Here is a 24,059-nt window from a genome sequence, read left to right as displayed (position 1 = left end):
AAGACATGCACAACACACTAGAAGATACCCTTTAAGCACCAGGCTCTGGTGAACAGGTGCAGGACACTACAGGACTTCTTCATAAGGTCACTACTTTCAAGAACAGGAGACATAGTTGATTTTCCTTACACAGAGAGACAGACACAGAGTTAGAAAAAATGAGAAAATGGAGGAAAATGTCCCAAATTAAAGAACAAGGGGAAAAAATCACAAGAGAGCTAAACAAAATGGAGATAAGTAATATGCCTGATAGAGAATTTAATGATCATAAAGATATTACTGTACTTGATAAAAGATCCAGTGAGACCCTTAATATAGAGACAAAATACCTAAAAAAAAAGAATGGATCAGAGAAGAAGAACTCAATAGCTGAAGTTAAAAATAGTATAATGGAGAAAGTAGAAGAATGGATCAGTGACTTGGAGGACAGAGTAATGGAAAGCAATTGAGCTGAAAAGGAGAGAGAAAAATACTAATGAGAAGTGAAAATAAACTTAGGGAACTCAAGGACACAATCAAGCATAATAACATTCATATTATAGGGATCCCAAAAGGAGAAAAGAGAGAAAAGGGGGCAGAAATTTAGGAAATAATTCAAAACTTCTCAAATCTAGAGTCAGGAGGCATAGGCAGTCCCCCTTCTAAATCAACCCACGGAGGTCCACACCAACACAAATAGTAATTAAAATGTCAAAAGTAGTGATAAAGAGAGAATTTTAAAAGCAGCAAGAAAAAAGAAAATGGTTACATATGAAGGAAACCCTATAAGTCTACCAGCTAAATTTTCAGCAGAGACTTTGCAGGCCAGAAGAGAATGGAATGATATATTCATAGTGCAGAAGGAAAAAAAAACCTGCAGCCAAGAATATTTTATCCAGCAAGGCTATAATTCAGAATAGAAAGAGAAAGAGAGATTTCTAGACAATAAAATGTAAAGCAGTACATGACCACTAACCCCCCCCCCCCCACACACACACACAAAAGAAAACCATCCCTACAAGAAATGTTTAAGGGCTTTTTGAGTAGAAAGGAAAGACCATAAGCACGGGTTAAAAAAGTAAGATGCACAAAAGCAGTAAAATTGAGTATAACTTTAAGAATCAGCGCAGGGATTTACAAAATAAAAGGACATAAAATATGACCTCATATACCTAAAACTTAAGTGGAGAGGAATAAAGAATGAGTTCAAAATTAAGTGACCACCAACTTATATGGACTGCTATATGCATAAGATTTTATATATAAACCTAGTGGTAGCCACAAATCAAAAACCTATAATAGATATACAAAAAATAAAGAGAAAGGAATCCAAGCATATCATTAAAGAAAGCCATCAAACCAGATATATATTCTCTGACAGTGTCTTCTGCCTGCAAATTTTTTATTTTAATGAAGTCCAAGTCAGCAATTTCTTTTCATGAATCACGTTTTTGATGTTGTATCTAAGAAGCTATCACCTAACCCAAGGTTATTTAGATTCTTTCCTACCTATGTTATCTTCTTTGGAGTTTTATATTTTTGCATCTTACATTCAGGCCTATGATGCATTTTGAATTAAATTTTGTGAAGAGTGTAAGATATGTGTCTAGATTCAATTTTTTTTCATGTGTATGTCCAGTTCTTCCACCATGATCTGTTGAAAAAGCTATTCTATTTCTATTGAATTGTCTTTGCTTCTTTGTGAAAAATCAGTTGACTATATTTCTGTGCCTCTATTTCTGGGATCCTTGCTTTGTTTCATTGATCTATTTCTCTATTCTTTCATTAATAGCACCCTGTCTTAATTATTATAGCTTTATACTACCTCTTAAAGTTGAACAGTGTCATTCCTCTGACTTTATACTTCCCTTTCAATATTTTGTTAAATATTCTTCTTTGGGGGGCAGGGGTTGTTTGTTTTGCCTCTCTGTACAAACTTTAGAATTAGTGTGATAATACCTACAAAATAATTTGCTGGGATTTTGATTGGGACTGTGTGAAATCTGTAGATCAAGTCTAGAAGAACTCACATCTTGACAATGTTGTCTTCCTATCATGAACATGGATTTTATTTATTTATTTAGTTAGTTAGTTAGTTAGTTAGTTCTCTGACTCCTTTCACTAGGGTTTTGTAGTTTTATAGTTTTATTCATATAGATCTTGTACATACCTTTCCCTAAACATTTCTCTTTTTTAGGTGCTAATGTAAATGGCCTTGTGTTTTTAATTTCAAATTGCAATTATTAATTGCTGGTAGGCAGGAAAGCAATTTACTTTTGTATATTAAACTTGTATCCTGCAGCCTTGCTATAATTGCTTATTCTAGAGGCTTTGATGATATTTGGGGATTTTTCTGTGTAGATAGTCATATCATCTGCATATTTCTCTCAGCACCCGTCGCCGCAGCTCTCTGAAGTTCTGTCCATTAAATGGCGAGGATCTGGTGACCATTGTATAGAAAATGACACGACTCCACATACCCACGGTGGGGTCATCAAAAGAGCTCTGGGGAAGCATCAGAGGGACTGCCATAGAAGGTAGCCTGCTTGTTGTCACGGGTGAATTTGTTGCCAAAGCCAAAGTCTGCAACCTTGACATTAGGGTCGGCAACCAAATACAGGTTCTCTGGCTTTGGATGCCTGTGGCCACTGCCCTCCTGGTGGCAGCACCGCACAGCAGACATCCTCTAGAGGAACTTGCTACAAGCCTCGCTCTCCTTCATGGGGCGGTGCTGCAGTGAGCAATCAATCACCTTTCCTTCACCAGCACTGTTCTATGACCAGGTGGAGTGTTTTCTGGGTCCCAATGACCTCAAATAGCTACAGGATATTGGGATGATTCAAGGCCTTCATGCTTTGACCTTTGAGGAATAGTCTCTGGAGGCTGGAGGAACTGATCTTGTTAATGACCTTCATGGTGACCTGTCCTGGCCAGGATGGGCCATATCAACCTCATCGCAGCCCCACTGATCTGGCTGACAGTCTAGAGGAGCCCGTAGTTGTCAATATGGGTTTCCTTGTCAGCAGAGGTGGCCGAGAGGCCCTGCAGTGGTGATCTGATAACTACATCAAGAATACTAACAGTACGAACAAAAATACTTGTATACTAATAACAAAGCAATACCAAAATACTAACCAACTATATAAAAAATTAAAATAATAAATGAAAAATTAGAAAAATAAAGAAAAAGGTGAAAAAAATAAAAATCAAAGAATAAAAAACTAAAAAACGTAAAAATAAAGAAAAAGTAGAATAAAAAAGAAAAAGTAAGCAAAAAATGAAAAGAAAAAACAAAAAAGGAATAAGAAAAAGTGAAGAAAAGGAAAAAAAAGAGTAAAGAAAAATAAAATAGGCAAAAAGTCAAAGAGGGATAAAGGTAACTGTGGTCCAAATCCCTCAGGTCACCAAAATGAGCTTTGTAGGTTAACAGGACAAAAAAACCTAGGCCAACCAGGGACTTATACAGGTACTTAGAGTTCTCTAACAATGTTGCTTATGATAGCATAGCAAAAAATGGACCAATCACAGCTGGGAATAATCCACAGTGATTTCCTCACTTTTTGGTTTCAAGAACCCTGCACTCTTTCAATAAAGGGAATGGGGACCCCAGTGGTTTTTTTGTTTTTGTCGATACTAGCCATCAGTATTTACTTTATTAGAAATTAAAACCTATAGGATGCTTCAGTGACGTTTTCCTTGTAGTTTGAAAAGCTAACCAAAAAAAAAAAAAAAAAGAAAGAGAAAAACAACAGAAAAGCTAACCATTCTTGTTTTTAAAGAGCTCATTATGTCTATACTTAAATAATTCAAATTGTTTTCTTAAAAAACAAAAACTCTGGAAAATTGGTCTCAAAACGGAACCACAATTTAACTGGCATCACAATGCTATAAGAAAATGTTCGGGAGCATAATACACAATAGATACATTATTAACATTAATATGTAGCTATGTTAATATAGCACAGTACATAGAATACATTAATATACAGCTAAGAAGGAGATGCTATCACCATATTTTCGTTTCTTATTTGAAGTTTTTTTGAGAGTATTTAGAGAAGATTCTTCTCTTCCACGAGCCAGAGAATTCACTATGTCCATTTTGATATCTTTAAATGTAGAGCCTATAGCTGTGGACTGAAAAAGCAAGTCTCCTCTTTTGTAAAACAACAATCCATCGTGCTCTGTATTATTGAGCATGGATGGGGGTCCCAGTGCTGCATATGCTGCCAGTACCTCAGGAGAGAGAGCCAAGAAACCCCTTCATTTACTCCTCCTCTAACACTCTTCCTTTCTTTAGGTCAATCCAAGTGTTGGACGTATGTAATTCTCTCTTTATTTTTTTTAAGATTTTATTTATTTACTCGTGAGAGAGAGAAAGAGAGAGAGAGAGGCAGAGACACAGGCAGGGGGAGAGGCAGGGTCCATGCAGGGAGCCCAGTGTGGGACTCGATCCCGGGTCTCCAGGATCACACCCTGGGCTGAAGGCGGCGCTAAACCGCTGAGCCACCCAGGCTGCCCTTCTCTCTCTTTAAAAGGCTCATTTCACATTTCATGACAGGTAGATCTACCAGTGACACTTTCTCCTTCACTTTTGAAGATTTTGCCAGATATGAAGTTCCAGGTTCATGGGTATTTACTGTCTTGCTGGTTTTGATTTCTTGCATAGTTTCTTGCATAGTTTCTGAATTGAAGTCTGTCCCTCTCTATAGATTAAGTTCAGTTTTTTTTCCACTCTGGCTTCTTTCAAGATTTTCTCCTTACTTTTTCTACAATTGAACGTCTAGTATCTTTTTTTTTTTTTTTTTTTGTATTTTCCGGCTTACAGTTTGCTGTTTGCTGAGCTTCCTAGATCTGTGGTTTGATGTCTATCATTAGTTTTGTAAAGTTCTCAGCCATTATTACTTAAAATATTTCTGTTACTTTCTTCTTTTTTTGGTATTCCCATTATACGTATATTTTTTAAAAATTGCCTCATAGTTCTTGGATATTTTCTTCTGTTTCTTTCATTTTTTTTTTCACTTTGTTTTTCAACTTGGAATGTTTCTGTTGACACATCTTCAACTGATTCTTTTCTTGACACGTTCAGGCCACTGATGAGCCCATCAAAGGCATTCTTTATTTCTGTTACAGTGGTTTTGATTCTAGCATTTCCTTTTGATTCTATCTTAGAGTTTCCATCTCTCTGCTTACATTGTCCATCTGTTCTTGCAACATGTCCACTTTTTCTATTAGAGCCCTTGACATATTAATCATAGTTGTTTTAAATTCCTGTTCATAATTCTAAACTTTCTGCTATATCTGAGTCTGGTTCTGAAGCTTGCTCTGTCTTTTCCAGCTACATTTTTTTCCTTTTAGCATGTTTTGTGACTTTTTGTTGAAAGATGGACATGGTTACTAAGTTAAAGGACTGAAAGAAATATGTTTTAGTGTTAGGTTTTGTTTATCTGGCTAGGAGTTTACTCCTTGCTGTAGCTGTAGGCGTTAAGAGGCTAAAATTTCCCCTGTGTTCTTGTTTTTTTTTTTTTTTTTTTCCTCTGTTGCTCTGGGTTTTCCTAGAGATTTCAATAAGATCTGAGTCATGTAGTCCAGTTGTAATCTGTTATCGTTTGGGAGCCTGCTGCTGTGGTGAGGATGTGTGGAGGGAGGGGAAGTGTCTCGGACCTAGGCTATCAGACCTCAGTTGTCAATGAGCCTGTGCCCTCAGCTATGACCTTCACAAAGTGCTTCTCAGGCAACCACTGCATTCCCCTGCCCTTAGGTAAAACAGGAGAGCTTTGGGGAGCTGTAGGTGGGTATTTCCCATGCCTCAGGTCCGTTAAACTCTGGCAAACCCCAAGGTGGTTAGGCTTCTATCAAAACAGTGTTCCATTTGTTAGGAAGAACAGAATGCTCTGGGTGTATTTCCCCCCCTCCCCTGTGGAAGAGAGGAGGTAGTTTTTCTCTGCTATTCACCCTGGACACTTGGTGGGGCTCCTGGGAGTAGACTCACAAAAGTGTGAAGCCCCTCAAGTAATACTGGGCCCTTCTTCATTTTTAATTCTCAAGCTTATGCACACTGAGCTTCCAGCAATTTGCCAATTAAAGTTTAAGCCTCCTTACTCTAGTACCAGCTCCAGTAATTAGCCTCTGTCCCTAGCCTTCTGCTCCTGGTAAGCTATAATTCTCTGTAGTCACTTGTCTCTCCACTTTTAGGGGCCACAGTTTGCCCTGTGACCTTAGTTCTCTGATGAACCTAAGAAAAGTTTTTGAGAATGATGTCAGCATTGTGGTAGTATAAGACATACAGAAAATACATTGAACCATAGGAAATAATTGTAAACAATTACATGCCAACAGACCAGATAACCTAGAAGAAACAGGTAAATTCCTAAAAATATAAACCCACCAAAAGTGAATCAGGAAGAAATAGAAAATTTGGACAGACCAAAAACATGTAAATAGATTGAATAAGTAATCTAAAACCTTCCAAAACAGAAACGCTCAGGATAGATTGGATAGATTCACTGGTGAATTGTACTAAACATTTAAAGGAGAATTACTGCTAATCCTTTTCAAACTCTTCCCAAAAATTGAAGAGGAAAGAACATTTTCAAAATTATTTTATGAGAATTTATCCTGACACCAAAGCCAGATAAGAACATTACAGGAGCACCTGAGTGGCTCGGTTGGTTAAGTGTCCAACTCTTTATTTTTGCTCAGGTAATGATCTCAGGGTTATGAGATCAAGCCCCTTGTTGTGCTCCAGGATGTGCGTGGCCCCTGCTTGGAATTCTTTTTCTTTCTCCTTCTGCCCCTCCCCACTCACTTGCTCTCTCTGAAAAAAAAAATTTTTTTAATTAAAAAAAAAAAGAATACTACAAGAAAACTATAGACCAATATCCCTGATATATAGATGTAAAAATTCTCAACAAGACATTAGCAAACTGATTTTAACAATACATTAGAAGGATCATATACTATGATCAAGTGGAATTTATTCCTAGGATGCAAGGATAGTTCAACATACACAAACCAATAAATATGATGCACCTCATTAATAGATTGAGGTATAAATATCATATGATCATCTCAATGATGCAGAAAAAGCATCTGACAAAAATACATCTTTTTTCATGATGAAAACCCTAGAATAAAAAATAGCCCAACATAATAAAGGCCATATATGGCAAATTCACAGCTTACATCATACTCAACAGTAAATGGTTAAAAACTCTTCTTGAAGACCAGGAATGAGAAATAGGTGCAGCTGAAGGGGATCATCATTAGGACTTGGCCACCAGATGATCTGTGGGCTGGATCCAGGCAACCAGAGCTCTCCCCACCTCCTGTTCTTGCAACGTGCATTCCACTTGACATCTCTGCCCCCAGAGGCTACACCAAATATATAGCTTTGAGATAGGGATGCAGTGCTGAGACCATCTAGACAGTATATGTGACTGAAACCAGTTACGACCTCCATATAAATTTTTAAGAATTGGTGGGCAGGTGCAGAGATTGCCTCATTTTGCAGCCATCCAATATAAGCCTCTTATTTAAGTTGCTTTGCTTATTAAACCTACCATCCACCAATCCAGAATAGTCTGCCTCTCTTTGGTCTCTCTGTGGCCTCTGTGTTTGGGGGCCAGTTTCAGATTACACCTGGAAGCCTCTGAGGGTGTAAACCAATAAGCGGTGAACGAGGCAGGAGACCAAAGAAATGGGCCTTGAGAATGAGGTATCAACAGGGGAAATCCTGAATTGGCCATCAACCTCTACGTATAGAAGGGTGGCCCATATGTCAGATGCTTATGGACTGCCACATGAGTATGGGGACACCCCCTAATGCTGGCTGCTCTTGTTTGAGGGACTATGCACATTGCAGAGAAACAAATGGTTGGTGCAGTGGGCTGGCCTCTACTTAGCACAGTTCAGTAGACACCAACCCAACTAGAAGTTGAAGCTTGAGTTAGAAAGTTGGAAGATGAGCTGACATAGATAAGGACATGTGGTTGTTCACTATTCTGCTGGCTTCTGGGCTGACAGATAAGGTGGGTGGGAAGGCAGGATAATCAGCTGGAGTCCTTAGCATGTTCATTTGCAAAACCAAGAGGTTGCAAGCTGCCAGGTTAAGATCTGAGCTCTTGTAACAGAGCCTGATTAAAACATTAAGAGGTGGAATCCCTGGAAAAGTGAAGAGAGTGAAGAGGAGGATGTTGTGGTGATTGATGGGGAAAAGGGTGTAATGCCTCATGCCATCCAATCTGTAATACAAAGGAAACTTTTAAATAGCAAGAAAAAAATTCCTAGCAGAAAATTTACATTCTTTCTTGGTCCCTTGAAGCTGTAAGTCTTATCATGTCTTTGAAGTGTAAACCTCCTAAGAGATAACTGAAACAATTTCCACAGAGACTGAAGAAAAAAGAGAGGAGTTGACACATTCTGTTTTCCATGAGTAGGATCATTTATTTGGCTGCTGTCGGTTCCCTCCATTAGCTTAGAGCATATTATAGCACACATGGAAACCCTTAAAAAATTTATCTACCAAGCCTTAAGTGATAGCCAACAAAATGTGTCCTTACTGAACACTGAAATGTCTCTACTTAGAAAAGCTGTCTTCCAAAATAGGATAGTCTTGAACATTATTACTGCCTTGCAAGAAGGCACCTATGCCATTACTCAAACAGAATGTCAACTGTTCACAACTGATGCGTCTGTTAATGTGTTGTCTTTAGGAAATCACGTGAGGATACAAGTGAATGCTTTGAGTGATCTGACCCAAGGGTTCAGATCATGGGGCTCTTGATAGAAAAAGTTGTCACTAATTTGAGGAATCATTGTCATGAGTTTTCATGCTTTGAGTGATCTAACCCAAGGGTTCAGATCATGGGGCTCTTGATAGAAAAAGTTGTCACTAATTTGAGGAATCATTGTCATGAGTTTTCATGTGCTTGGACAGTTGCTGTGGCATCTGCCTTGAATGCAGCCAGATAACAGCCAAAGGAGCTGCCTCCATACTAACGAGATCCCTTTCTAATGGCTCAGTGCACACTGTGTAAGAGAAGAGACATGTGAGATTTTAAGAGCCAGACACAAGGGATTGAGTGTTGGGGGAGGTAACAAGAAAACATGACTACTGGTTGACCCATGAACTGGACCCAGACAATAGAAGGCTCCCTTGCCCTTGAAATGTACCTTCCATTTGCCTACCCACTTCCCAGAAGCTGCCCCAAGGATGCAGCCTTGAGATAGTGATGTGGTACTGAGACTAGTATATGTGCCTAAACCCATATAAACTTTTGAGACTTGGTGGGCAGATCTGGAGAACTTCATCTTGAGGTTACCCAAGACAAGCTCGGTGTCTAAGTTCCCTTGCTTATTAAACCTGCCACCTATCAATGTAGGATGGTCTACCTCTTCCGTTAGTCTCTCCCTGCCATCCACATATAGGGGCCACTTTCAGATTGTACCTGGGAAGCTCCTGAGAAGTTTTGAACCAACAGATGACCATTGTGACCCTTATTCAACATAGAAGTCCTAGATAGAGCAATTGGGCAAAATAAATAAAAGGCATCCAAATTGGAAAGAAGTAAAGTTCTCATTATTTGCAGATTGTATGATCTTATATAGAGAAATTCCTAAAGATGCTGTTGTAATTAATCAACAAATTCAATAAAGTTGCAGGATATAAAATCAACATACAAAAGTCTGTTGCATTTTTATATACTAACAATGAAATATTTGATAAACAAATTTAAAAATCCATCCTATTCATTTATAATAACATTAAAACCATTAAAATACTTAGGAAAAAATCCAACCAAGCAAGTGAAAGATCTGTACAAGGAAAACTACAAGATTGATAAAAAAAAAAAAAAATTAAGAAGACATTCATTCATGCCCTTGTTTGAGGGACTATGCATAGTTGCACTCTGGCAGAAAAGAGAAACAAATGGTTTCTCTTTTGGTTTACAAAGAGTTAACCAAAAGATATTCTACATTTATGGATTGGAAGATTTAGTATTGTTAAAATGTCTATGTTACCCAAAGGCATCTATAGATCCACTTCAATCCTTTGCAGAATTCCAATTTTTCTCAGAAATAGAAAAAAATCAATTCTAAAAATGTTATGGAACTACAGAAGACCCCAAATAGCCAAAGCAATCCTGAGAAAGCAGAACAAAGCTAAAGACATCATACTTCCTGATTTCAAACTATACTACAATCTTTAGTAATTAAAACAGTGCAGCACCAGCATAAAATTGGCACAAAGATATGGAACAGAATCGAGACCCTGGGAATAAACCTCTGTGTATATAGTCAACTATTACTTGATAAGGGACCCAAAGTACATTCGGTGGGGAAAAGAGAGTCTCTTCAATGGATGGTTTTGGGAAAACTGAATAACCACATGCAGGAAGATGAAACTGGACCCTTATCTTAAAACACTCACAAAAATTAACTTGAAATGGATTAAACACTTAAACATAAGACTTGATACCATGAAATCTTAGAATGAAATGTAAGGAAGAAGCTCCTTAACAATGGTTTTGGCAATGATTTTTTTTTTTTTTGATATGGCACCAAAAGCACATGCAACAAAGGCTAAAATAAACAAGTGGGACTAGATCAAACTATAAAGCTTCCGAACAGCAAAAGAAACAACAATGGAAAAGGGAACTTACAGAGAGAGAAAATATTTGCAAGCCAAATATCAAATAGGAATATCCAAAATATTTTGATGTAGTTGCAATAGTTTATTTTTGCTTTTGTTTCCCTTGCCTCGGGAGACATATACAGAAAAAAGTTGCTATGGCCGATGTCAAAGAGTTACTGCCTGTGTTCTCTTCCAGGATTTCTATGGTTTCCAGTCTCACATTTAGGTCTTTAATTTGAATTTATTTTTGTGTATCGTGCAAGAACGTGATCCAGTTTCTTTCTTTTACATGTTGCTGTCCAGTTTTCCCAACATCATTTTTGAGGAGATGTCCTTTTCTCATTGGATGTTCTTTCCCCCTTTGTCAAAGATTAATTGACCATATAGTCATGGGTTTATTTTTGGGCTCTCTATATGCTGTTCCATTGATCTCTGTGTCTATTTTATGTTGGTACCATACTGTTTTGATTATTACAGCTTCGTAACATAACTTGAAGTTCAGAATTGTATGCCTCTTGCTTTGCTTTTTCAAGTTTGCTTTGGCTATTTGGAGTCTTTTGTATTCTCTAAAAATTTTAGAATTGTTTGTTCTAGTTCTGTGAAAAATTCTGTTGGTTTCTTAATAGGGATTGCATTGAATGTATACATTGCTTTGGGTAGTATAGGTATATTAACAATATTTGTTCTTCCAACCCATGAACACAGACTTTCTTTTCACTTCTTTGTGTCATCTTGAATTTCTTTCATCTTTGTTTTATAGTTTTCAGAGTACAGGTCTTTCACCTCTTTTATTAGGTTTATTCCTAGGTATCTTATTATTTTTGGTGCAATTATAAATGGGATTGTTTTCATAATTTCTCTTTCTGCTGCTTCTTTATTGATATATAGAAATGCAACAGATTATTATACATTAATTTTTGTATCTTGTGACTTTGCTGAATTCATTTATCAGCTCTAGCAGGATTTTTGGTGGCATCTTTAGGGTTTTCTATATATAATATCATGTCATCAGCAAATAGTGAAAGTTTTACTTCTTCCTTACCAATTTGAGTGTCTGTTATTTCTTTTTGTTTTCTGATTGTTGTGGCTAGGACTTCCAAGTTGTTGGATGCTATGTTGAATAGAAGTGGTGAGAGTAGACACCCTTGTTTTGCTTTTGTCCTTAGGGGAAGAGCTCCCAGGTTTTCCTCCTGAGTATGATGTTAGCTGTGGGTTTTTCATATATGGCCTTTATTAGATTGAGGCATGTTACCTCTGAACCTACTTTGTTGAGGGTTTTTATCATGAATAGATATTTGTACTTTGTCAAATGTTTTTTCTGCATCTATTGAAATGATCATATGGTTCTTATCCTTTCTCTTATTGATGTGATGTATCATGTTGATTGATTCGTGAACATTAAACCACCCTGCCACATCAAAATAAAAAGCTTCTGCACAGTGAAGGAAACAATCCATAAAACCAAAAGGCAACATATGGAATGGGAAAAGATATTTGCAAATGACATATCCAATAAAGGATTAGTATCCAAAATAAGTAACGAACTTATAAAACTCAACACCCAAAACATAAATAATCCACTTAAAAAGTGGACAGAAGAGATGACTAGACATTTCTCCAGAGGACTAACAGACACATGAAAAGATACTCATTATCATTTGCCATGAGGGAAATGCAAATCAAAACTACAATGAACTATCCCTCACATCTGTCAGAATGACTAAAATCAATAGCACAAGAAACAACAGATGTTGGCAAGGATATCTAGAAAAAGGAACACTCATGCACTTTTGGTAGGAGCACAAACCGGCATAGCCACTGTGAAAAACAGTATGGAGTTTACTCCAAAAGTTAAAAATAGAACTATCCTATGCTCCAGAAATTACACTACTGGGTATTTATCCAAAGAATACAAAAACACTAATTCGAAAGAATATATGCATGTTTATGTTTACAGCAACATTATTTACAATAGCCAAGATATGGAAACAGGCCAAGTGTCCATTCATAGATCAACGGATAAAGAAGAGGTAGTATACATATACAATGGAATATTTCTCAGCCATAAAAAGAATGAAATCTTTGCCATTTGCAATGACATGGATGGAGCTAGAAAGTATAATTTTAAGGGAAATAACTCAGAGAAAGATAAATACCATATAATTTCACTTGTATATGGAATTTAAGAAACAACACAAAAGAGCAAAGGGGAAAAAAGAGCAAGACAAACCAAGAAACAGTCTTAATTATATAGAACAAACTAATGGTTAAAAGAGGGAATGGGGGTGGGATGGAATAAATAGGTGATGGAGGTAAAGGAATGAGCTTGTCATGATGAGCACCAGATGATGTATGGAATTGTTGAGTCACTATAATGTACACCTGAAACTAATATTACACTAATGTTAACTAAGTAGAATTAAAATTAAAACTTAAAAAAATAAAAACAAGCCAAAAATATCACAAATACATAAACAATTCATACAACTCAATAAAAATAAAACAAAAATCCAGTTCAGAAAAATGGGAAGAGGACCTGAATTTTTCCAAGGACATCCAAATTGCCAACAGGTCATACAAAGATGCTCCATATCACTTTTCATCAGGGAAATGCAAATCTACAGCACAATGATATATCACCTCACACCTGTTAGGACAACAATATTGAAAAGATGAGAGACAATAAGTATTGGTGAGGATGTGAGAAAAAGGGAACCCAGGTGCACTCTGGGGCAAATGTAAAATGGTGCAGCCATTGCATAAGATAGTATGGAGTTTCCTCATAAAATTCAAAATAAACCTGCCATATTATCAGCAATTCCATTTCTGGCTATATACCCAAAGAAAATGAAAACAAAATATGAAAAAGATATCTGCCCTCCCATGTTTATTGCACCATTATTCATAATTGCCACAATTGTAGAAACAATGTAAGTACCCATCAAAAGATAAGTGGACAAAAAAGATGTGGTATATGTATATATATATATATATATATATATATATATATATATATATATATAGAAATATTATTCAGTCATGAAAAATAAAGAAAACTGCCATCCACTAGGCTAAGTGAAATAAATTAAACAGAGAAAGACAAATACTGTATGATATCACTCATATGTGGAACTTAAAAAGCTTGATTCATAAAACAGAGTTGAAAAGTGGTTACTGGGTGCTAAGGGGTGGGAGGATTGGGGACATGTCATTTAGGACTACAAACTTGCAACTGGAAGATGAGTAAGTTCTGGATTTCTAACGTACAATGTAGAGACTAAAGCTAATAATAGTATTTTATATACTTCAAAGTTGCTAAAAGACTAGATTTTAAATGCCTCACTACTAAAAAGAAATGATAGTTATGTGATATGATAGATGTGTTTGCTAACACTATGTGGTAATTTTATTGCAATAAATAAATATATGAAACAACACATTGTCTGTCTTAAACTTACAAAATGTTATATGTCAATTATATCTCCAAAAAAAGTTGTTTACTTTGTTTAGCTTTTTTCTTCTTGTGAGGATGGGAGTGACAACTTCTATGCTGGAAACCAGAAGACTCTTTTCTTTTTAAGATTTTTTCTCTATTACAAATAATGATGCTATGCACATTCTTGTCCATATCTTTTAATATGCATGCATTTCTATTACCTTAGCACTGAACTACCTGGGTCCTAGAGTATGTTAATTTTTACATCTGGCATATAATGCTAAATACAATATACTCCTTCTAGCCATAAATGTCTCATTGCTCTACATCTTCACCCATACTTGGTATTGTCGGTCTTTTTGATTTTAGCTATTCTGGAGGGTGTGTAGGGGTATATGTGATTTTAATTTGCATTTTTATGACTATTAATGAAGCTGAACACCATCTGGGTATCTTCCTTCATAAATTACCTGTTCGGGTCTTCTACCCATTTTTCTATTAGATTGTCCTCTTTCTTCTTGATGTGTAGGAATTCTTTATATATTCTGGTATGAGCCTTTTGTCAGTTTTATGTGTAGCATACACCTGTTGCCATTATCTAATTTCTTCCTCAAGCTCTTAATGGTGTCTTTAAATAAACAGAAGTGCTTAATTTGAATGTAGCCAATTTACCAATCTCTCTCTTTAAAGCTAGTGCTTTTTGTAATCTGTTTTAAAAATCTTTCCCTAACTCATGGCTATACCCATAAATTATCTTACAAAAGCTTTTAACATTCATATTTAAGATACCTTCTGTAATTGATTTTTGTGGATACTATAAGATAGTTTGAATATTTGGCTTTTTACATATGGCTATCCAAATGACCTAACATCACTGACTTTTTAAGTGTATTTTTATCAATGATCTACAGTATTTCCTTTTTCATAGATCACATATCCACATGCATGGGGGTGACTTTGGGGCTCTGATCTTTCAGTTGGTCTAATTTCTATTCTTTGTTCAACAATACTGTCTTAATTCCTGTAAATTTATAGTATGTCTTGTGTCTATAGTTACTTTTGTTTAGTTATTCTTTTTAAAGTATGTCTTAGCTTTTCTTGGCCCTTTATATCTTATATAAATTTTAGAATTAGATTTCCAGTTTGCATTTTTAAAGCCCTGCTGGAATTTTTTTGTTAATTGTTCATCAAATTTTATATTTTTTCAGAATGGTATTTTTTCTGTGTTCTGATGATGATGATGATGATACTTAATAGATGATGAGAGTGGGATTACAAACTATCAGAAAGCAGTGACAGTATTTTACATAATCTTTAAGTGTTAAATATATCCTGCAAGAAGAAAGTTCTTTCAGATAGAGCTTATAACTGGTCATTAGAACAGATTTGTTAGCATAACTATTCAATCAAGATTGGGGGGTCAATCCAGCATTTTGTGAGAATCTCCAAATCCCAGGAGAGACAAATGGAGCTCTTAATCATTTCCACAAAAACAAACTATGGGTTTATCCGGTGAGGCCACTGTGAGGCTCAGTGGGGGTTGTTTATCCTGTGAGGCTCCAGGAGGGCGTGGGTGTGGGGGTGAATGGGTGACGGGCACTGAGGGAGGGCACTTGATGAGATGAGCACTGGGTGTTATTCTATATGTTGGCAAATTGAACACCAATAAAAAATAAATTTATATAAAAAAAGAAATCGGCAAAAGACATGAAGAGAAATCTCACAGAGAAAGACATAGACATGGCCAACAAGCACATGAGAAAATTCTCTGCATCACTGGCCATCAGGGAAATACAAATCAAAACCACAATGAGATACCACCTCACACCAGTGAGAATGGGGAAAATTAACAAGACAGGAAACCACAAATGTTGGAGAGGATGCGGAGAAAAGGGAACCCTCCTGCACTGTTGGTGGGAATGTGAACTGGTGCAGCCACTCTGGAAAACTGTGTGGAGGTTCCTCAAAGAGTTAAAAATAGACCTGCCCTATGACCCAGCAATTGCACTGCTGGGGATTTACCCCAAAGATACAGATGCAGTAAAACACTGGGACCCCTGCACCCCGATGTTTCTAGCAGCAATGTCCACAATAGCCAAACTGTGGAAGGAGCCTCGGTGTCCATCGAAAGATGAATGGATAAAGAAGATGTGGTCTATGTATACAATGGGATATTACTCAGCCATTAGAAACGACAAATACCCACCATTTGCTTCAACATGGTTGTAACTGCAGGGTATTATGCTGAGCGAAATAAGTCAACCGGAGAAGGACAAACATTATATGGTCTCATTCATTTGGGGAATATAAAAAATAGTGAAAGGGAATAAAGGGGAAAGGAGAGAAAATGAGTGGGAAATATCAGAAAGGGAGACAGAACTTGAGAGACTCCTAACTCTGGGAAACGAACTAGGGGTGGGGGAAGGGGAGGTGGGCGGGGGCCTGGGGTGACTGGGTGATGGGCACTGAGGGGGGCACTTGTCAGGATGAGCACTGGATGTTATGCTATATGTTGGTAAATCGAACTCTAATAAAAAAATATACAAAAAAAAAAAAAAAAACTATGGAAGGATTCTCAAATTCCTAGGGGTCTCACAACATATTCTCAATGAGTTCAGATTTCTCAAAACTATTTTTCAATGCTTTGTTTTAACTAATCTTTTAAAAATTGAAATAGCATATTCTTGATCTTCTAAATGACCTTTATTTTTATAACATGTTGTTTTTATAACATTTTTATAACAAAATCATGTAATTCCTGTGCCCAAAATTACAACAAGGAAAGCCAGAGAGCAATATGTAAATTTCTTTAGGTTTCCATATGTGTCACAGATTGACCAAAAACCTATAGGCCTCACTTTACGTGCTTGACAAGAAATAACTACTGGATGAGGACTCTATGCTGCCCAGTGTTTTACATATCAGAAAGCTATAAACTTTAATATTATATTATTTTAAATACGAGGATAGATTTTCAAAATAATAGCAAATATGCTTTCAGGAGAATCTATTCCAGTGTTATAAATTTACTAGTGTGACAAATATTTTAATTTCATTCATGATAAGTGTGTTGTCCTGAGACTGACTCCAACAACCCGCCTACCAGAGCAGGCATGAAGCTGCCGAGATACTCTGCCTCTACTTGTGAGTCAGTCGGTGTCCAAAGCTGAACTTCCATCAGGCATCTGAATGTAAGGGTGGCTTCCAGGTGAATCTGACTGCTGGTTCACTTCCCGGAGGCACAGGGCGTCAGACACATCTTTCTCCAGTGAAACTGTCCCGTGGTTCAATATCCTGGGGTGCTTACCTTTGCTATTAGGGATTACAGTACTGTCTGAATTGGGAGCGGAGCAGCTAGGGTGGGAGGGGGTGTATCTACTAATTATAGACAGAAGTGGTCCAGGGATCAAGGGCAGGGAGAGCCTTTGGTTGAAGAAGCCGAGCATACAAACTGTGTCAAATACAGAAGCACAGTTGGGTGCTTCTTCAGCTCAAAGGTGTAAATCCACGTCCCATTTGATATAAAGTGAGATGAAAAGTGTGAGGAACAGGCACACGACAAGGTTTGACTTTGGGGCTCCGTATCCTTTGTCTTGGGGAATGATGAGGTCGTCATCTGTTGGCCCCGATCTGTGGTTCGATGCTCTGGGTAACAGGGTCCCCCACCCCGCCGGGAATGCAGGCCTTTATCAGTTCTAAGGGATGAGTGGTAGATGTCAAGCATATTCGACGTGCTTTCCAGAAATCTGCTAAGACTCCACAGGCAGCAGTGAGCATGCCCTCCCCGGTGCTGAGAGTAACAACGGGGAAGAGCCCCCCGTTCACAGGCCTGTGCTTTGGGGGTTCTAATGGATCTGTTGTAAGAGAACTGCTTGGTGAGCAGTAATGAATCTGCTGTAGATAAAGTAAATCAGAGCTGGAAATAGGGCAGCGTCTTCCACGCTGGCCTGGGGCTGAGTAACTCAGATGGAGGCTGGCTGAGCCAATAATGAGTCTTGTTTAAGAAACTGGTGGCCTTGGGGCCTGAGGTTCTCATCATACATCACTGGGTTTATGAAAAGTCTATAGCCAGTCCAATAATTAATGTATCTATGACTAATTACTTCTTGAAGGTTTTTTTTTTTTTTTTTTTTTTTTGTCCCTTTTAGTCAGGGGAAGTGAGAGTGGGGGAGGTGGAAAAGAAAGAAACCCCAATAGGTGACAAGCCCACCAATGATTAACAATATCATTATGGCATTATTCTGACTCACAGTTTGCTTCAGGTTGGAGTTAAATTGCTGTTTTCAATGTTCAAATTGCTCATGGGTTGCTTAAAGTCTTTCATTCATACTTTAATTAGAAAACTTTGGTGTAGGACTTTAGACTTACTTTCAACTCTCACTTCACTCCTTGCCCTACTGTCCATGTTCCCATGTTCTAAAAAAAAAAAAAAAAAAAAAAAAAAGGAAAAATAGGTTGATTGAATATATGCTATTTAAGTTCCACAAGACCAGGGAATACAACTTTCATGTTCACTGCAATATTCCCAGGGCTTAGGACAATGTCTGGCCTGTAGTTGGTTCCCAATAAATATCAGTTAACTAAATACTACCTTCCATACTGCCTTGCTTCAAACTTCTAAAACAATATTAATCACTTCTAAGAAAGAGCAACTCTGGTAAGCTTTATACCAATTTCCCTTGCAGTGTTACACATTTATTTTTAAAGCAGCAACTCCTTTATTTAGATTAAGTAAAACAAATGAAAATAAGAAACATGTTGTAGGCTTACTTATTCAGTGTTCCAGTTATGTGAGACATCCTTAATTTTCTTTTTTTTTTTTTAAGATTTTATTTATTTATTCATGAGAGACACAGGGGGAAAGAGAGAGAGAGGCAGAGACACAGGCAGAGGGAGAAGCAGGCTCCATGCAGGGAGCCTGACGTGAGGGCGGCGCTAAACCGCTGAGCCACCCAGGCTGCCCCATCCTTAATTTTCAACCATAAGTAATTCTGATATAAGACCCACTGGTAATATATTATCCATAAACAAGACATGCCTAATCAATACAATGAAAAGATAACCTACAGAATGAAAGAGAATATTTGCCAATCATGTATCTAATAAGAGGTTAATATACAAAATATATAAAGAACTCCTACAACTCAATAGCAATATAATCATTGAATTAAAAATAAGCAAGGGAAATGAATACACATTTTTCAAAAAAAAAAAGATATTCAAGTGGCCAACAGGTACATGAAAAGGTGCTCAACATCACTCATCATCAGGAAGTGCACATCAATACCACAATGAGATATCACCTCCCATCTGTTAGAATGACTATGACCAAAAAGACAAGAGAGAACAAGTACTGGCAAGGATGTGGAGAAAAAGGTAGTCACTGTAGAAAACAGTATGGAGTTTCCTCATAGAATTAAAAATAGAACTAGCACATGATCCAGCAATCCCACTTTTGGGTATATATCCAAAGGAAATGAAATCACTATCCCAAAAAGATATCTGCACTCCCATGTTTATGCAGCATTATTTACAATAGCCAAGACATGGGAGCAACCTAATTGGCCATTGTAGAATGAATGAGAAAAGAGAACATTTATGTATTTATATTATTCAGCCATAAAAAGAAGGAAATCCTACCATATGCAACAACATAGATGAAACTTAAGGGCATTATTCTAAGTGAAATATGTCAGACAAGAGAATAAGGTGTATAGAAATGAAATACTGTATGGTCTCACTTATATGTGAATTCTAAAAAACAAAACCCATAGAAAGAGAGAATAGATTGGTGGTTACCAGAGGTGGGGGGGTGAGGAGTGGGAGAAATGGGTCAAGATGGTCAAAAAGCACAAACTTCCAATTATAACATCAATAATTTCTGGGGCTATAATGCACAGCATGGTGATTGTAGTTAATACTACTATATTGTATATTTGAAATTTGCTAAGAAAATATCTTCAAAGTTCTCATCACAAGAAAAAATGTTCTGTAACTACCTGTGATGGATGTTACCCAAGTGTAGTAATCATTTAGCAATATATACATATATTGATTATGATGCTGTACACCTTAAACCTACGCCATGTTATATAGCAATTATATCCCAAATAAATAAAACTAGAGGAAACAAAATGAGAGGTGTCTGTTGATACCTACAGACAACTCAAACATTTAGAGCAGATCAAAAGGAATTAGCCAAATAGGCAAGTCTTCTCAAAATCTGGGAGATGATGTCCTTCAGAGACCAAGATCACAGTGGACTTTGAAAGGACTCTCCTTGGAATGACCCACCTGACATTCCAGGCTTCAGCATCTGCCTCTGTTGACTCAGAGGGCAGCTTTCAGAGGTGTGACTTGAGTGTATCTCATGCTCATAGGCCTTCTGAGAAAGCAGCTGTGCTTCTCATCACCCTGGTTCAAGAAAAAAGGGCTGGCCCCAAGGGCAGCTACTTTATGGAGTGGTCTTAGGAGGGAGATTGGTATGTGATCTCTTTTTAGCTGGAAGGAGAATAACTATCTGTCACAGTTGAATCCTTTCTATGTGAGGGTTTGAATTTGAGATGGGCGGATCAGAGTATGCTATTCCAAAATACACAACTTTGACATAGGATTGTTTTTAGGTGAAGGCAAATGGCAAACAGAAGGCATAAGACAAGCCCTTTACCCTCCCTAAAGGTAGGGCATACATTGGTTGTCTCCCTTCCCTCCCCCATACCAGGAAGAGGAGATGACTGTCAGATTGAATCTACATAAGCAAACCTTACTGAAATATCCCTTATCTTCCACTAGTTTCCTTTACATATTTACCTTCTTACAATTTGCCTCCCCTAGAAGCACAAACCTTTCTCCTTCGTCTTGTGACCTCTCCCTAATTTATTGCTCTTCATTAAAATAGTATGCAAAATCTCAGGCCTAATTGCTTCTGTGGGTTTTTTATTTACTTCCTTTTCTGTGAGACCATTTGTACACATAAAAATTAAAATATTAATATCAAATAAGATTTGTATCTTTTTCTCCAGTTAACCTGTCTTTTGCCGGTTTAGTTCGCAGGGCCCCAGTCACGAAGCCTACGAAGGTAGAGGAACAAGTTTTTCCACCCCTACAAAGACCTATGGAGACCATCGGCACTTGCTGATCTGGGCAGGCAGAGAGAGAAGTGGCCGAAGTGACGAGTCCAGACAAGCCAAGACCAAGCATTGTCTGGAGCAGCCGAGTCTTCATAGCAGCAGCCCCAGCTGAAGGAGGAGCTCACGTTCATTCTCGAAAAGACAGCTGGGCTGCTGCCAGGGGCCGGGAGCAGAGCTGTCCACGGATGACCTTCCTTCCAGGCCCCGCAGCCCCCTGCGGAGGGCTGGCTCTGTCTCTCCTCCTGTCTCCTTAGCTAACCTGGAGGAGCCTCATGAACACATGTACAAGAAGAACTCTCCAGTTCTAAAATTCTAGAATTACACCCACCAAGCACAGTAAAAACTCATTAATGCAGACCACTTGTTCCAAGTTTCTAATTATTCCTTTTGGACTAAACTTAAGCTTATTTTGCTCAGCAAAATTTTATTATAGATAGCTCAAATTAAAGAGAGAATAAGCAGAGCAATTGTTTAGGATATTGAAGGGAACAAGCTATTAATTTAATATGTTAATTTCAAACTATTTTATCTATTTATTAAAAATTTATGACTCAGAAAACTTCAATTGCGTAGAATGAATCAATATTATTAACATTTATGCTTTTATTTTTAACAAATATTTACTGCTCCTATCTACGGGGCAGGCTCTTTGCTAAGTACCAGGACACGGAAACACAGATCAATCAAATGTGATGGAGTACCATAGGGTAATTTAAAAAAGAAAATGGAAGTACAACCTAAGAAATATCTTTAAGTGTTGAATTTTGCCACCCACAAAATATATATTTAAATGTGTACACAAATACAAATATACATATATACACGTGTGTGTGTGTGTATGTGTGTATAGATGGATGGATGGGTGGATGGATGGATGAAGGGGTAGGAAGGAGGAAGGGAGGAAGGAGGGAAAGAAGGAAGGAGGCAGGGAGGGAGAGAAGAGGGGAGGGAAGGAAGGAGGGAGGAAGGAAGGAGAAGGGGAAGGAAGGGAGAAGTTGCCCTCAAGCAGCTCAGAGACGATGGGGGGAGACAGACAGATGCTTGAACGACTGCATCGCGGAGCCAGAGGAATACGCACAGTGTGTTACACACGAAGAGGAGCATCTCCATCACCCCGGGGCTCGGGTCCAGAGACTTCCTGAGGGTAACTGGTGAGGAGGCCTGAGGATGGATCAGGAGACCGGACCAGAGGAAAAAGAGGGCGCCCCAGGCAACCACAGATAGTGGAGCCCACAGGGCAGGCCCAGCGGGAAGGACAGTCGGTTCTCACCGTGCACAGTAGTTATGTTCCGGGAACTGAGTGCAAATACTGCATTAGTGAATCCGGACCGCCGCCCCTAGGAAACACAGGGTTAGGCTCCGGGGAGCCCCAGGCATCGTTTTGTCAATCAAAACCCCATTTGTGTTAGGCAGCTTTGTTTGCCAACATCCTTGCAAAAGAAGCCTGTTTTATCGGCTGGCTGCTTGGAAACCTGCTCTTCCACATAACACCTTTCCTGTATAATGTTTAGGGAGTGTTTTTTTAAATTCTTCCAGAGCCTTCTGATCTGCCTCACATGCAAGTTTAATGTTTTTAACACCATATCACCTTTGAAACATGCAAGTGAGCCAGCCCTGAGAAGGGTTTAGCGTTTTCCTGGCCATAAATTTCTTTGCTTTTCCTCACAATAATGCCTCCTATGATCTTTTAAATCAGTCATCATCTCATGAATCCACAGGTAGCCCCTCTCCCATCTTTTCCATAGCTTCATCGTGCACTATAGATGTTGCTTTAGCACTGTCCAGAGTAACCTCTTATACAGATTGGCAAATTTCCTCGTCCTTTTTCTGGGTGTAATGTATTGTTGATCCATTAACAGTGAACTCATCGCCAAAAGTCAATAACTCACTCTTAAATGAAGTGCATCTAACACACAAATTTTCTCCATAGGCCACATCACAGCCTTCTTGCACTTAGGAACACCAAAAATCACCTCAGTGCTACAGCTGGGGGCCATTTTAAACAGTGAAATTACCAACAAAATTCACAAAAATTTTGAAAACATGGCATTTAATAGAACTTATAAAGGATACTTGTTTATGAGCTGAAACAAGAAGGCAGAAGGTTGCCTTGTTTGACCTCAACTGGGAAGGTGTACATTGAGCAACTCAGATTTATCACAGCTTTGAGTATGTGTGTGAATGACCATGAAAGCACCACAAGGGTTGATTTGGGGATTACAAAAAATTTAGTGAGTATACAATTTCACAAATATGAAAGGCACAAATAATGGGGATCAAAAGTACTTGAAAATCACTTACCTGAAAAGGGACTGTGTCTGAAATATATAAATAACTCTAATAAGTCCAATAAAAATAAATAAACCAATTAAAAAATTGGGCAAAAGATTTGAACAGACATTTTACCAAAAATAACATATGAATGGCAAATAAGATACTTAAAATCATTAGGTAAATGCAAATTAAAGCCACAATAAATTTGCCCAACATACTCATAAAATGGCTAAATAAATTAGACTGACAAAACCAAGTATTGGCAAGGATGTAAAACTAATGGAACTTTCACGCACTACTGGTCAGTATGTAAAATGGTGCATCTGCTCTGAAACCGGTTTGTCAATTTCTTATATGGTTAAAAATACCTGACTATGTGACTCAGAAATCTCACACCTAGGTATTTACCCAAGAAGAAGGAAGACATATGACTACACAATGACTTGTATACCTAAGTTCATAGCAGCTTTATTCAATTAGTCAAAAACTGGAGACAACTCAAATGTTCTTTTTTTCTTCTATCCATTCTTCAACAACTCAAATGTTGTTATTAATCAGCAATAAAACAGAGAACACTATGATACATGCAACAATGCATGCTGCATAA

The 24,059-nt window shown here is 37.7% G+C and overlaps 1 long non-coding RNA gene and 1 pseudogene across 2 annotated transcripts in view; one reads left to right on the top strand and one right to left on the bottom strand.

Moving 5' to 3' along the window:
- LOC144306686 (uncharacterized) overlaps positions 1 to 24,059 on the bottom strand; it is a 156,868-nt gene that overhangs the window by 41,813 nt on the left and 90,996 nt on the right. Inside the window, exon 4 of the long non-coding RNA XR_013373801.1 lies at positions 18,417 to 18,464. This is a non-coding gene — a long non-coding RNA (uncharacterized LOC144306686). The remainder of the gene's footprint in view (positions 1 to 18,416; positions 18,465 to 24,059) is intronic.
- The window catches only part of LOC144306684 (ATP synthase peripheral stalk subunit d, mitochondrial pseudogene), a 114,893-nt pseudogene that overhangs the window by 22,474 nt on the left and 68,360 nt on the right, over positions 1 to 24,059 (top strand). The gene's annotated exons all lie outside the window — the stretch shown is intronic.

This window comes from Canis aureus, chromosome 37 (genome assembly GCF_053574225.1).
Source record: "Canis aureus isolate CA01 chromosome 37, VMU_Caureus_v.1.0, whole genome shotgun sequence".
NCBI lineage: Eukaryota > Metazoa > Chordata > Mammalia > Carnivora > Canidae > Canis > Canis aureus.
Note: the sequence above shows the minus strand (reverse complement) of the source record. Positions and strands in the feature narration are given on the sequence as shown.